We start from the raw sequence: 13,219 nt of genomic DNA on the forward strand, positions 1-13,219 counted from the left end.
TTAAACTTTCTGATTCCTCTACTAGGAAAGTGTGTAAAAAATGCACGGACAACATTTCTAAGGATTTAGTTCCGTCCCTAAAAGAAGAACTTAAAAACACGATTAGGGAAGAAATCAGGGCTGCTATGTCAGATACCTCATTAATCCCTTTCTGCTCCAAACAGGCGCAGGGACCAGCGACAAAAACGTCTGATTCAGAATTAGAGGGGGATTCAGAATCAGGGGAACTCGGGTCTGAAGATTCTGGTTCGGATTCAGAATTTAAAAACTATCTCTTTTCATCTGAGGATACCAGAGAGTTAATTAAGGCAGTTAGAGCCACTATGGATCTTTCTGACGAAAAAATCTGTAGATCAGTCCATGACGAGATGTTCAGTGGATTTGAGCAGAGATCTAACCGAGGCTTTCCGGTACATAAAAACATGCACGATCTAATTAAAAGAGAATGGAGGTCCCCGGATAGGAAACTATTCATTCCTAAGACAATAAGGGGACGACTCCCCTTTTCTAGTGAAGATGAAGATCTTTTAACTACCTGTCCTAAGATAGACGTTTCCCTATCTAAATTAGTGAAGGGTCCAAACGCCTTACCATTTGAAGACATGGGATCATTAAGGGACCCCATGGATAAAAAGACGGATCAGACCCTCAAAAAGACATGGGAAGCTTGTGCGGCCCTGTTCAAACCAAACCTAGCTGCAACTTCAGTATCCAGATCACTAAAGAAATGGCTTACGCAGTTAGAATCCTTACTGAAAAGCGGAAATACATATGGTGATCTTAAAGATTCCATTCCACTCTTAATTAAAGCGGTGGATTTCCTATCAGATTCCACTGCGGAATCTGTCAGGATAGCTGCAAAGGCATCTGGGTTAGCGGTCGTGGCAAGAAGATCCCTCTGGTTAAGGTCTTGGTCAGGTGAGGTCAGTTCAAAATTAAAGTTATGTACCTTACCTTTTCATGGTAATTTGTTGTTTGGAGAAGATTTAGAGTCCATCCTAGAAAAGGCTTCCGATTCAAAGAAGACCTTTCCCAGAGATTCCGGGAAAAGGAAATTTCCCTTTCGGAGGGTTAAAAAAGGGACCCCCTTTCAAGCAAAGAAAACGAACAGGGATTCAGGCTGGTCAAGGGGAAGAAACCAGAAGAGTAGAGGGTACCTGTTTTCTACAAAGAATACGGAACCGTCAAAGCAATGACGCCAGTGCTCAGGTAGGAGGGAGACTTTTTTCTAGACTATTGGGAAAAGATTACAACAAACCCTTGGGTCTTAAATACAATATCAGAAGGCGACAAAATCGTTTTCTGTCTTCCTCCTCCCTCAAATATTTTCAGGGTAACTCCCATTCAAAAAACAGCTGTTCTCCAAACAAATCTGGAAGAAGGGATTCGGAAGCTACTGGCTCAAAAAGCCATAATTCCGGTTCCCTTTTCTCAAGAAGGTCAGGGATATTATTCAACCGTTTTTCTAGTAAAAAAAACAGACGGGAAATTTTGGTTAATAATAAACCTAAAAAACTTAAACAAGTTCACACAGTACAACAAATTCAAAATGGAAACAATAAGATCAACCGTGAATCTGCTGAGAAAGGGAGACTTCTTAGCCTCCCTAGACTTAAGAGACGCATACTACCATATTCCGGTATGCAAACAGTCCCAATAATTCCTGCGGATAGCGGTTTATTTGGGGAAAGATCTGCTCCACTTTCAGTTCCAGGTATTACCCTTTGGGATAACCTCGGCCCCCAGGGTCTTCACAAAGGTGATGCTGGAGCTAGTGGCCCACTTGAGAAGGAGGAATATCCTGATCATTCCTTATTTAGACGACCTACTGATAGTAGGCGAGTCAAAACAGTCACTAGAGAACAATCTCTTAGTGACCTGCCAGACGCTGTATCTAGCAGGATGGCTAATAAATTGGGAAAAATCAAAGCCAGTCCCGTCCCAGGAAATAATTTTCTTGGGTCTCTCCCTGGACACCACTCGTCAGAGGACGTCTCTTACAGAGCAAAAAGTCTCTGAAGTGGTAGAAAAGGTCTCAAGGTTTCAGAGTCTTCCATCTTGTTCGATACGAGAGGCTATGAGACTACAAGGGACCCTGACCTCTTGCATCCCTGCAGTAAAATGGGCTCAGTTCCACTCTCGAACTCTACAACAGTGGATACTAGCCTGCTGGGACAGAAACCAAAATTCATTAGAACAAACAGTTCTGATTCCCGTCTCGGTGAACCAGAGTCTTCTGTGGTGGAAACAAGTAAGCCACCTATGCCAGGGAATTCCATGGAATGCGGAGGAACAGGTGTTCATCACTACAGATGCAAGTCCTTGGGGGTGGGGAGCGCATTACTCTCATCACTATTTCCAAGGGGCCTGGGCAGACCACCAGAAGACTTTGTCCTCAAACCAGAAGGAATTGATGGCAGTTTGGGAGACTATAAAAGTGCCGAGTCAATACATAGAAGGAAAGGATGTCCAAATAAGATCAGACAACACAACAGTGGTAGCGTATTTAAACCATCAGGGTGGAACAAGAAGCCAATGTCTGAGCCAAATAACCCAAAAGTGGGGAGTTCCCCAAATAGACCTCTTTGCATCAGCCACAAACGCAAAAGTAGGTCGTTTCCTTTCCCTCAATCCAAGAGACAAAAGCGAAGGCATAGATGCCTTTTCAATAAAATGGAATTTCCATCTAGCTTATGCCTTCCCCCCCCCCTGCAACTAATGTCTCGAGTGATAAAGAAGATAAGGCAAGACAGGGCTCATGTTATTTTGATAGCCCCCTTATGGCCCAAAAAATCATGGTTTCCTCTTTTGAAGATCATGTCCATCCAAAGTCCATGGATCCTTCCTTGGGATCAGGATTTGTTGTCGCAGGGTCCACTTCTCCATCCCGAGGTGGAAAAGCTGCATTTGGCAGCTTGGAACCTGAGAGGTTGATCTTAAAAGCTAAAGGCCTGACAGATCCTGTCATCAATACTATGTCGGCTAGTAGAAAGGAGACAACCTCAAAGATCTATAATAAAGTTTGGAGAGCCTTTAATACCTGGTATATAAAAGAAAAAGTATCCCCTGAAAAATTTTCAGTCCTTTCAGTTCTAGGTTTCTTACAGTCTGGGCTGGAGAAAGGTCTTCGTCCCAATACTCTGAGGGTTCACGTATCGGCCCTTAGTGCAGTTTTTGATGAAAAATTGCCAATCATTCTTGGGTTGTCAGATTCCTTAAAGGGGCAGATAGACTGAGACCGTCATTGAAAGCTATGACTCCTCCATGGGATCTTAATGTAGTTTTATCGGGCTTAATAGAAAGCCCCTTTGAACCCTTATCATCTGTCTCTGTAAAATATATAACACTTAAAGGGCTTCTGTCACCCCATTAAACCTTTTTTTTTTTTTTTTCTTTACTAATAATCCCTACACTGCGATCTCATCATACATAAGCTAATTAATGATTTTGGTTCAGTAGAATTTCTTAAAAATCGATTTTTATAATATGTAAATTACCTTGCTACCAGCAAGTAGGGCGGCTACTTGCTGGTAGCAGCCGAATTCTCCGATGGTAATGACGCCCCCTTTGCTTGTTGATTGACAGGGCCAGGGAACGGGATAGTTCTCTGCTGGCCCTGCCTGTTTTGTTTCAATATCTTGCGCCTGCGCCGCTGCCGTACCTCTCTTCAATCTGCGCAGGCGCACTGAGAGGCGGCCACTCACTCGGCCGCTCGCTCCTCAATGCGCCTGCGCCGGGTGTAGATGTGACGTCATCGGCGCAGGCGCATTGAGGATGGAGCGGCCGAGTGAGTGGCCGCCTCTCAGTGCGCCTGCGCAGATTGAAGAGAGGTACGGCCGCGGCGCAGGCGCAAGATATTGAATCAAAACAGGCAGGGCCAGCAGAGAACTATCCCGTTCCCTGGCCCTGTCAATCAACAAGCAAAGGGGGCGTCATTTTTAAGAAATTCTACTGAACCAAAATCATTAATTAGCTTATGTATGATGAGATCGCAGTGTAGGGATTATTAGTAAAGAAAAAAAAAAAAAAAAAACGGTTTAATGGGGTGACAGAAGCCCTTTAAAACCCTGTTCTTAGTAGCAATTACATCAGCCCGCAGGGTTAGGGAAATCCAGGCCCTGAAAATGAATGAACCTTTCTGTGTTATTTCTTCAGATAGAATTACGTTTAAATTGGATAACTCCTTCCTTCCCAAAGTTGTGTCTAATTTTCACATGCAAGAAGAAATATTGGTTCCCTCGTTTTGTGACAACCCGAAAACAGAAGGGGAGGAGAGGTTTCATAAATTGGATGTGCGGACAGCAGTGCGTATATATTTAGAGGCCACGAAGGCTTTCAGAAAGACGGACTCCTTGTTTGTTCAGTTTCTTGGCACAAACAAAGGGCAGAGAGCGACAAAAAATACGATTTCCAGATGGATCAAAACAGCGATCTCAGATTCATATAAAGCGCTAGGGAAATCACCTCCTGAAGCCTTTACAGCCCATTCTACGAGATCAGTTTCTGCCTCTTGGGCAGAGAGGGCTAACGCTTCACTAGAGCAAATCTGTAGGGCGGCCACTTGGTCTAGCCCAAATACTTTTATCAAACATTACAGAATCCATGTTAAGGCAGGTCAAGATCTAGCCTTTGGGAGGAAAGTCCTTCAGGCTATAATCCCCCCCTAAGTTGTTAATATGTTATATCTCATGGTATGCCGTCATGGAGGATGAAAGGGAAAAACCAAATTACGTACCGGTAATTCCCTTTTCATGAATCCTCCATGACGGCATATGGGTTTCCCACCCAAAAAAAAAAATAATATATATAAAATAATAAAATAAATATTAAAAATATATATAATGTATATACATTCATAAGAATATGATAGGCCTACACATAGGTGATGGTGTGTGTGTGTGATGGTGTGCAAAAAAAAAAAAAAAAAAAAAAAAGAGTATAAATGGAAAAAAAGATTCGAAAGAACACACTCTAGGCTGTCGATCCAGAAAGACACTGAGGAGGAGCCGGAGGAGAGTCAAATTTATACTTCCTGTCCCTACCTGGTTGGAGGCGGGTCATCTCTCATGGTATGCCGTCATGGAGGATTCATGAAAAGGGAATTACCGGTACGTAATTTTGTTTTTTCTAATATCAAGGAGAGTTTTGCTTCCGCTCCCATCTTGGTGCAACCTGATATTTCTTTACCCTTCATAGTCAAGGTTGATGCTTCTGAGGTGGGTGTGGGGGCGGTCTTGTCTCAGGGTTCCTCTCCTGCCAAATGGCGACCGTGTGCCTTTTTCTCAAAAAAACTCTCCTCCGCAGAGAGAAATTACGATGTGGGAGATAGGGAATTGTTGGCCATCAAGTTGGCTTTTGAGGAATGCCGCCATAGGCTAGAGGGAGCCAGACACCCTATTACCGTATTTACTGACCATAAAAATCTGGCCTACTTGGAGTCAGCCAAGCGTCTGAACCCGAGACAGGCCAGATGGTCTTTGTTCTTTTCTAGGTTTAATTTTGTGGTCACGTTCCGCCCTGGAGTTAAGAATGTGAAGGCAGATGCCCTGTCACGTTGTTTTCCGGGAGGCAGGAATTTTGAAGACCCGGGTCCCATTTTGGCTGAAGGTGTGGTGGTCTCTGCTCTCTTTTCTGAATTGGAGGCAGAGGTGCAGGCAGCCCAGTCAGAGGCCCCTGATCTTTGTCCTCCTGGGAGGTTGTTTGTGCCTCTCGCTTTAAGACTTTAAGGAACTTTAAGATTTTTAAGGAACACCACGATACTGTCCTTGCTGGGCACCCGGGGGCAAGAGCCACACTGGATCTCATCGCTCGGAGATTCTGGTGGCCTGCGCTTCGTAAGTCGGTTGAGGGTTTTGTGGCAGCCATACATGCGCTCGTGTCAAAGTCCCTCATTCACGGCCATCAGGTCCTCTCCTTCCCTTACCCATTCCTTCCCGTCCTTGGACACATCTGTCCATGGACTTTATAACGGACCTGCCTCGTTCCTCGGGGAAGACTGTGATTCTGGTGGTGGTGGACCGTTTTAGCAAAATGGTGCATTTCATCCCTTTTCCTGGTTTGCCCAATGCTAAGACGCTGGCGCAGGCATTTATTGATCACATTGTCAAATTGCACGGTATTCCTTCAGACATAGTCTCTGATAGGGGCACGCAGTTTGTTTCCAGATTCTGGAAGGCTTTCTGTTCTCGCTTGGGGGTTCGGTTGCCATTCTCTTCTGCTTTCCACCCGCAGTCGAATGGCCAGACAGAGCGCGTCAATCAGAATTTGGAGACATATCTGCGCTGTTTTGTGGCGGAGAATCAAGAGGATTGGTGTTCTTTTTTGTCCCTGGCTGAGTTTGCTTTAAATAACCGTCGTCAAGAGTCCTCTGATAAGTCACCATTTTTTGGTGCATATGGGTTTCATCCGCAGTTTGGGACTTTCTCGGGAGAGGGGTCTTCTGGTTTACCTGATGAGGACAGATTCTCCTCGTCTTTGTCATCTATTTGGCAAAAGATTCAGGATAATCTAAAGAGCATGAGTGAGAGATATAAACGTGTGGCAGATAAGAGACGTGCTTTGTCCGGACCTGAATGTTGGTGATCTGGTGTGGTTGTCTACCAAGAATATCAAATTGAAGGTTCCCTCCTGGAAGTTGGGTCCTAGGTTTATTGGGCCTTACATCAATCCTGTTGCCTACCGTCTTGATCTTCCTCAGACTTGGAAGATCCATAATGTTTTTCATAAGTCCTTATTGAAACCTTATGTTCAACCCATTGTACCCTCGCCTTTGCCTCCTCCTCCGATTATGGTTGATGGGAATCTTGAATTTCAGGTCTCTAGGATTGTGGATTCTCGTCTTGTCCGCGGTTCTATTCAGTACCTTGTTCATTGGGAGAGTTATGGTCCTGAGGAGAGGATGTGGGTCCTAGTGACGGACATTAAGGCCTCTCGTCTCATCAGGGCTTACCATAGGTCCCATCCTGAGAAGGTGGGCTCTGAGTGTCCGGAGTCCACTCGTAGAGGGAGGGGTACTGTCACAACCAGACAGCTGAGAAACTCTGACAGAGGCCTTTCAGAACCTCCTCCTTGAGCTCTCTTTGTTGTGCTGTTCAGGTTCTCATCTCGTTAGCCTCTCTCAGCTGTCATGGAGTTGGACTGATTGCTTCCCTTTAAATTCCTCCCCAGAATGCTTTACTGGGCGGCTTATACTACTTCCTGGAGTGTGTGTGCATGCTGATCTTGTTTTCCAGTCTGCTACAAAGTTAAGTGCTGAATGTTTATCTGTTATTTTCTGTTTGCTGGATCCCAGGTGACCCTGACTCCCTCTGTGTCTGGTGTAGGGAGCCGGTGGTCATGTCCCCTCACTATTGTAGGGTGTTCAGGGGTTATATAGTCGAGTTACGTGGATATGCAACCTTCCACCTCTGGGATCTTTGCATAGGCTGAGCAGCCAGGGAAAGTCTCAGGTCTTGTGCAGGGGTCTGCCTTTTGGTTCCTTAGCTTTGGATCCACTCAGTCATATATGCATGTTGCTTTGTCTTGTTTCCTGTACACCGTCCGTGATAACACCATAAAACTGGTGACAGGTTCCCTTTAAAACAAAATCCCTGCAGAGAAAAATTCTGATCCAGAAGAAGGCAAAAACCTAGAAACATTTGGCCAGTTTGTGTCACAGGGAAAAAAATCCTTCTTAACCCTGAGAAAAGGCCATCGGTCGTAAGACCCTAGATCAGAGCCATTGATAATTCCACCTGGTTGGAGTCTACTTACCTGTATATTTCACTTACCTATTGTGAAGGATGGAAATATATTGAAATGTGCCCATCTGACCTCCATGTTGGATGTGCACACGGAGACGAAGACTGTTGTGATCTCTGTTGACTCTTGGTTTCTCCATCTGGGACGCTGGTCTGGTGCTTGTTTCCTGAAAGCCTCTTGCCTTAACTATCAGCCTGGCGTCCACCGGCATGCCACGGAGATAGGAAGACTGTTCTAACCGTCTCCGTGTGGTTGGTGATTGAACCTGCTTGGTCGCTGCATCATAAATTTGGTGATGCTATGACTGCTGCAGATAAAAAAAATTCTATTTAATATTTTTCTGTGATATAATCCCAGTTGTAAGCCAGTGTGTGTCTGGCCCCAGACTGTACTGTGGCCACTGGCTAGGCCTCCACTCATACCGTTACAGGGTGTCACTCACTCACAAATACCTTGCAGATAAAAAAAAATTATATTAATATTTTTCTGTGATATAATCCCAGTTGCAAGCCAGTGTGTGTCTGGCCCCAAACTGTACTGTGGCCACTGGCTAGGCTTCCACTCATACCGTTACAGGGTGTCACTCATTCACAAATTCCTTGCAGATAAAAAAATTATATTTAATATTTTTCTGTGATATAATCCCAGTTGCAAGCCAGTGTGTGTCAGGCCCACACAGACTGTACTGTGCCCACTGCTCACCACTTATATAGGGTGGCACAGTACCTTGCACACATAGTACCACTTATCTAAAAAAAAATGACAGGCAGAGGCAGGCCACCCTGCAGGGGCCATCGTGGTCGTGGTGCTGTGATCTCCACTGGCCCTGGAATAATGCCAAGTGTTCAGAGGCCACGTACCCTGAACCCAAAAAATTCGGAGAAAACAGTTGATTGGCTTACACAGGACACCCAATCTTCAACAGCTTCTGCTAAGAACCTTGACGCACCATCCTCCTCCAGCTCAGCTTTGGTTACCTGCTCTCAAGTTACCACTCTCCCGCCTGCCGCCACCACTACCACCACAGCCGCTTCACTTGATCCCTCAGAGGAGTTATTTACACATCAGTTGGATGAAATTAGTGATGCGCACCCATTATTGCCAGAGGATGTAGATAACAGGACGTACAGTGTGATGATGATGTTGTACCCGCTGCTGCTTCCTTTGCTGAGGTGTCAGATACAAGTGAAGCGGTTGATGATGACGATGTGTCCGTGGATGCCACGTGGGTGCCTGCTCGAAGAGAAGAAGAAGAGGGGGAAAGTTCAGAAGGGGAGACAGAGAGAAGGAGGAGACGAGTTGGAAGCAGGGGGAGGTCTTCGCAAGGAGCTAGTGGCACAGTCAGACAGCATGTATCGGCACCCGAGGTCAGCAAGACAGCACGCCAATCAATGCATGCTGTTGCCACCAACAGAATGCCGTCATTGCAAAGCTCAGCAGTGTGGCATTTTTTTTGTGTGTCTGCCTCTGATAACAGCAATGCCATTTGCAACCTGTGCCAAAAGAAACTGAGTCGTGGGAAGTCCAACACCCACCTTGGTACAACTGCTTTGCAAAGGCACATGATCTCACATCACAAATGCCAATAGGATCAACACATGAGTACAAGCAGCACACAAACTCAAAGCCACCATCCTCCTCCTGGTCCAGCATCTTCAGCCCCGTCAACCACTGCCTTCCTCCTTGCCCCCTCTCAACCACCCGCCACTCCACCTCTCACCTTCAGAAGTTCCATCTCATCTGCCCACAGTCTGGTGTCTGTGAAGGAAATGTCACAGAGTCACCCCCTTGCCCAGCGTCTGACAGCTGGCTTGACGGAACTCTTAGCCCGCCAGCTTTTACCATACCAGCTGGTGGAGTCTGAGGCCTTCAAAAAATTTGTCGCTATTGGGACACCACAGTGGAAGGTACCCGGATTTTCAAAAAAGGCAATCCCAAACCTCTACTCAGTGATTGAAAAGGAAGTCATGGCATCTCTGGCATACAGTGTTGGGGCAAGGGTCCATCTGACCAGTGATACCTGGTCTGCAAAGCCCGGTCAGGGCAGGTATATCACCTACACTGCGCATTGGGTCAACCTGCTGATGGCTGCCAAGCATGGAATGCTTGGCTCTGCAGCGGAGTTGGTGACACCGCCACGACTTGCAGGCAGGCCTACTGTCACCTCATCTACTCCTCCTACTCCATCCTCTTCCATAACCTCCTCGGCTGAGTCCTCTTCTGCAGCGGCGTCTGGCTGCACATCAACTGAATCCCCCCAGGTCCCCAGGGGCTATTCCACATCCCGGATACGACAGTGTTACGCTGTCTTGGGGTTGACTTGCCTGAAAGCATAGAGCCACACCGGACCAGCACTCCTGTCCGCCCTGAACGCACAGGTGGATCAGTGGCTGACCCCGCACCAACTGGAGATTGGCAAAGTGGTGTGTGACAATGGAAGCAATTTGTTGGCGGCATTGAATTTGGGCAAGTTGTCACATGTGCCGTGCATGGCACATGTGTTGAATCTCATCGTACAACGCTTTGTGTCTAAGTACCCAGGCTTACAGGACGTCCTCAAGCAGGCCAGGAAGGTGTGTGGCCATTTCAGGCGTTCCTACACGGTCATGGCGCACTTTTCAGACATTCAGCGCCGAAACAACATGCCAGTGAGGCGCTTGATTTGCGACAGCCCGACACGTTGGAATTCAACACTCCTAATGTTCGACCGCCTGCTCCATCAAGAAAAAGCCGTCAACGAGTATTTGTATGACCGGGGTGCTAGGACAGTCTCTGCGGAGCTGGGATTTTTTTTGCCACGTTACTGGACGCTCATGCACAATGCCTGTAGGCTCATGCGTCCTTTTGAGGAAGTGACAAACCTAGTCAGTCGCACCGAAGGCACCATCAGCGACCTCATCCCATTTGTTTTCTTCCTGGAGCATGCCCTGCGAAGAGTGCTGGATCAGGCTGTAGATGAGCATGAAGAGGAAGAGTTGTGGTCACCATCACCACCAGAAACAGCCTTGTCATCATCGCTTGCCGGACCTGCGGCAACGCTGCAAGAGGAATATGAGGAAGAGGATTCAGAGGAGGAATGTGGCTTTGAAGAGGACGAAGACCAACCACAGCAGGCATCCCAGTGTGCTCGTTGTTGTCACCTATCTGGGACCCGTGGTGTTGTACGTGGCTGGGGGGGAAGAACAGACCGTCAATGACATCAGTGAGGAGGAGGAACGGGAAATGAGTAGCTCGACATCCAACCTTGTGCAAATGGGGTCTTTCATGCTGTTATGTCTGTTGAGGGACCCTCGTATAAAAAGGATGAAGGAGAACGACCTATACTGGGTGGCCACGCTACTAGACCCCCGGTATAAGCAGAAAGTGGCGGAAATGTTACCAAATTACCGAAAGTCAGAAAGGATGCAGCAGTTCAAAACCAAACTAAAAAATATGCTTTACACAGCTTATAAGGGGGATGTCACAGCACAACAGGAATCTAACTGGGGAAGAAGTGAAAGTAATCCTCCTGCTACCACGACCACGGCGGCAAGGACAACTCGACCGACAGGTGGCAGGCTACCTCGCCTTAACTGCAGATATCGACACTGAGGAGCCCCTTGACTACTGGGTGTGCAGGCTTGACCTGTGGCCTGAGCTATCCCAGTTTGCGATAGAACTTCTAGCCTGCCCCGCTTCAAGTGTCCTGTCAGAAAGGACCTTCAGTGCAGCAGGAGGCATTGTCACTGACAAAAGAAGTCGCCTCGGTCAAAAAAGTGTTGATTACCTCACCTTCATTAAGATGAATGAGGCATGGATCCCGAAGGGACTGACAGTGGGGGATACGTTTGACTAACAAAAGGCCTGATGACATGCCTTGGCCTCAAAATGGTCCCCACGCTGCTGAATTTAATGTCTGCATACCGGATGACTTTCGTGAATTCTCCGCCACCAACTAGGGTTCAAGCCGTAATATTTTAGTCACCTTTCTGCCTGGAAAACATCTGCCCTCACCATCTTCAGAGTGTAATAAACAGCTGGAATCGTCAAGTACATCCAGATACATCTGTATCTAATCCTATCCTGTGTGATACAGCCTGCTGAGCTGTATCTAATCCCATCACTGACCATCCACGGGCTCTGTCCTCCATCTCCAGAGTGTAATAAACAGCTGGAATCGGCAAGCACACCCAGACACATCTGTATCTAATCCTATCCTGTGTGATACAGCCTGCTGAGCTGTATCTAATCCCATCACTGACCGTCCACGGGCTCTGCCCTCCCCATCTCCAGAGTGTAATAAACAGCTGGAATCGGCAAGCACACCCAGACACATCTGTATCTAATCCTATACTGTATGTGTGATACTTCCTGCTGAAGTGTGTATCTAATCCCATCTTCTGTGATACAGCCTGCTGAGCTGTTTATCTAAACCCTTATGCACACTACCGTACCATTTATCCGCTAAATAAGGAAACTGTCTGTGTGTGACCCGCATATTTTTTTTTTACAGTCCCATTGATTTCTATGGGTTTTAGATCTGCATTATGAAGATCAGAATAAGACATTTTCTTTCCTTTTTTTTTTTGCAGAACTGACATACGGATGTGGAAAACACATGGACTTCATCAGTGTGCTTTCCACATCCGTATATCAGTACAGCAAAAGATGGAACACGTCTTATTCTGGGCCTCATGATGCAGACCTAAAACCCATAGAACTCAATGTCTCTGGAAAAAAATGCACTCTCACACAAACAGTATCCTTACTAAGCAGATCTGCTACTTGGAGAAAGCAGAACGGATACGGTCCTGTGCATGAGGCCTAATTTTATTTTTTTGGTCCTGACTGCTGAAGGGTTTATCTTGGGCCAACATGTGTGATACACGTGATATAAGACCATGATCAGCCTGGGAAACACGGTCCGCATGTCGCCACATCTCCCAGGCCGACCGCACTCTCCTGACAGAACTGGACTGAGACAGGTATAAGAGAAAAAAGATATAGAGGGTTAATCACAAGACTTACTTGGATCCAAATCCAAGGAGTCTATATAATTAGTTGCAGGGTGCCAGAGGAGGTAAGAGTAGGATAAAGTAGATCAAAGAGTGAAATTAGGTATTTGATAGGCAGCCGGATGTGGTCAATGGTATGAACAAGTTCAACGCATACATAAAATCTTGAAGAAAAAAAGGGGAGGCTGAAAAAAACCACAATGTTCAGCGCCAGTCAAAAGGGAAAGGAGACAATACCTATATTTGTAAGGAATATATATTTTCTCAACACGTGCGAATCAGTGATAAAAAGTCGCACTAGAAGTCTAGAGGTATTAAGACCAGCTGGATCGTGGTCATAGCAGTGAGTAGGATAGATAGCGGAATAACACCCGGAATACTCTGATCCTGAGTAGATATCTGGCACAGAAATCAGAAGGTGTAGGTATAAACTGGTACTACCAGGTTTTGGACCCCTGGGGGCCTATACATATAAGTGAATAAAA

The sequence above is a fragment of the Bufo gargarizans genome, chromosome 4, assembly GCF_014858855.1.
Source record: "Bufo gargarizans isolate SCDJY-AF-19 chromosome 4, ASM1485885v1, whole genome shotgun sequence".
Taxonomy (NCBI): domain Eukaryota; kingdom Metazoa; phylum Chordata; class Amphibia; order Anura; family Bufonidae; genus Bufo; species Bufo gargarizans.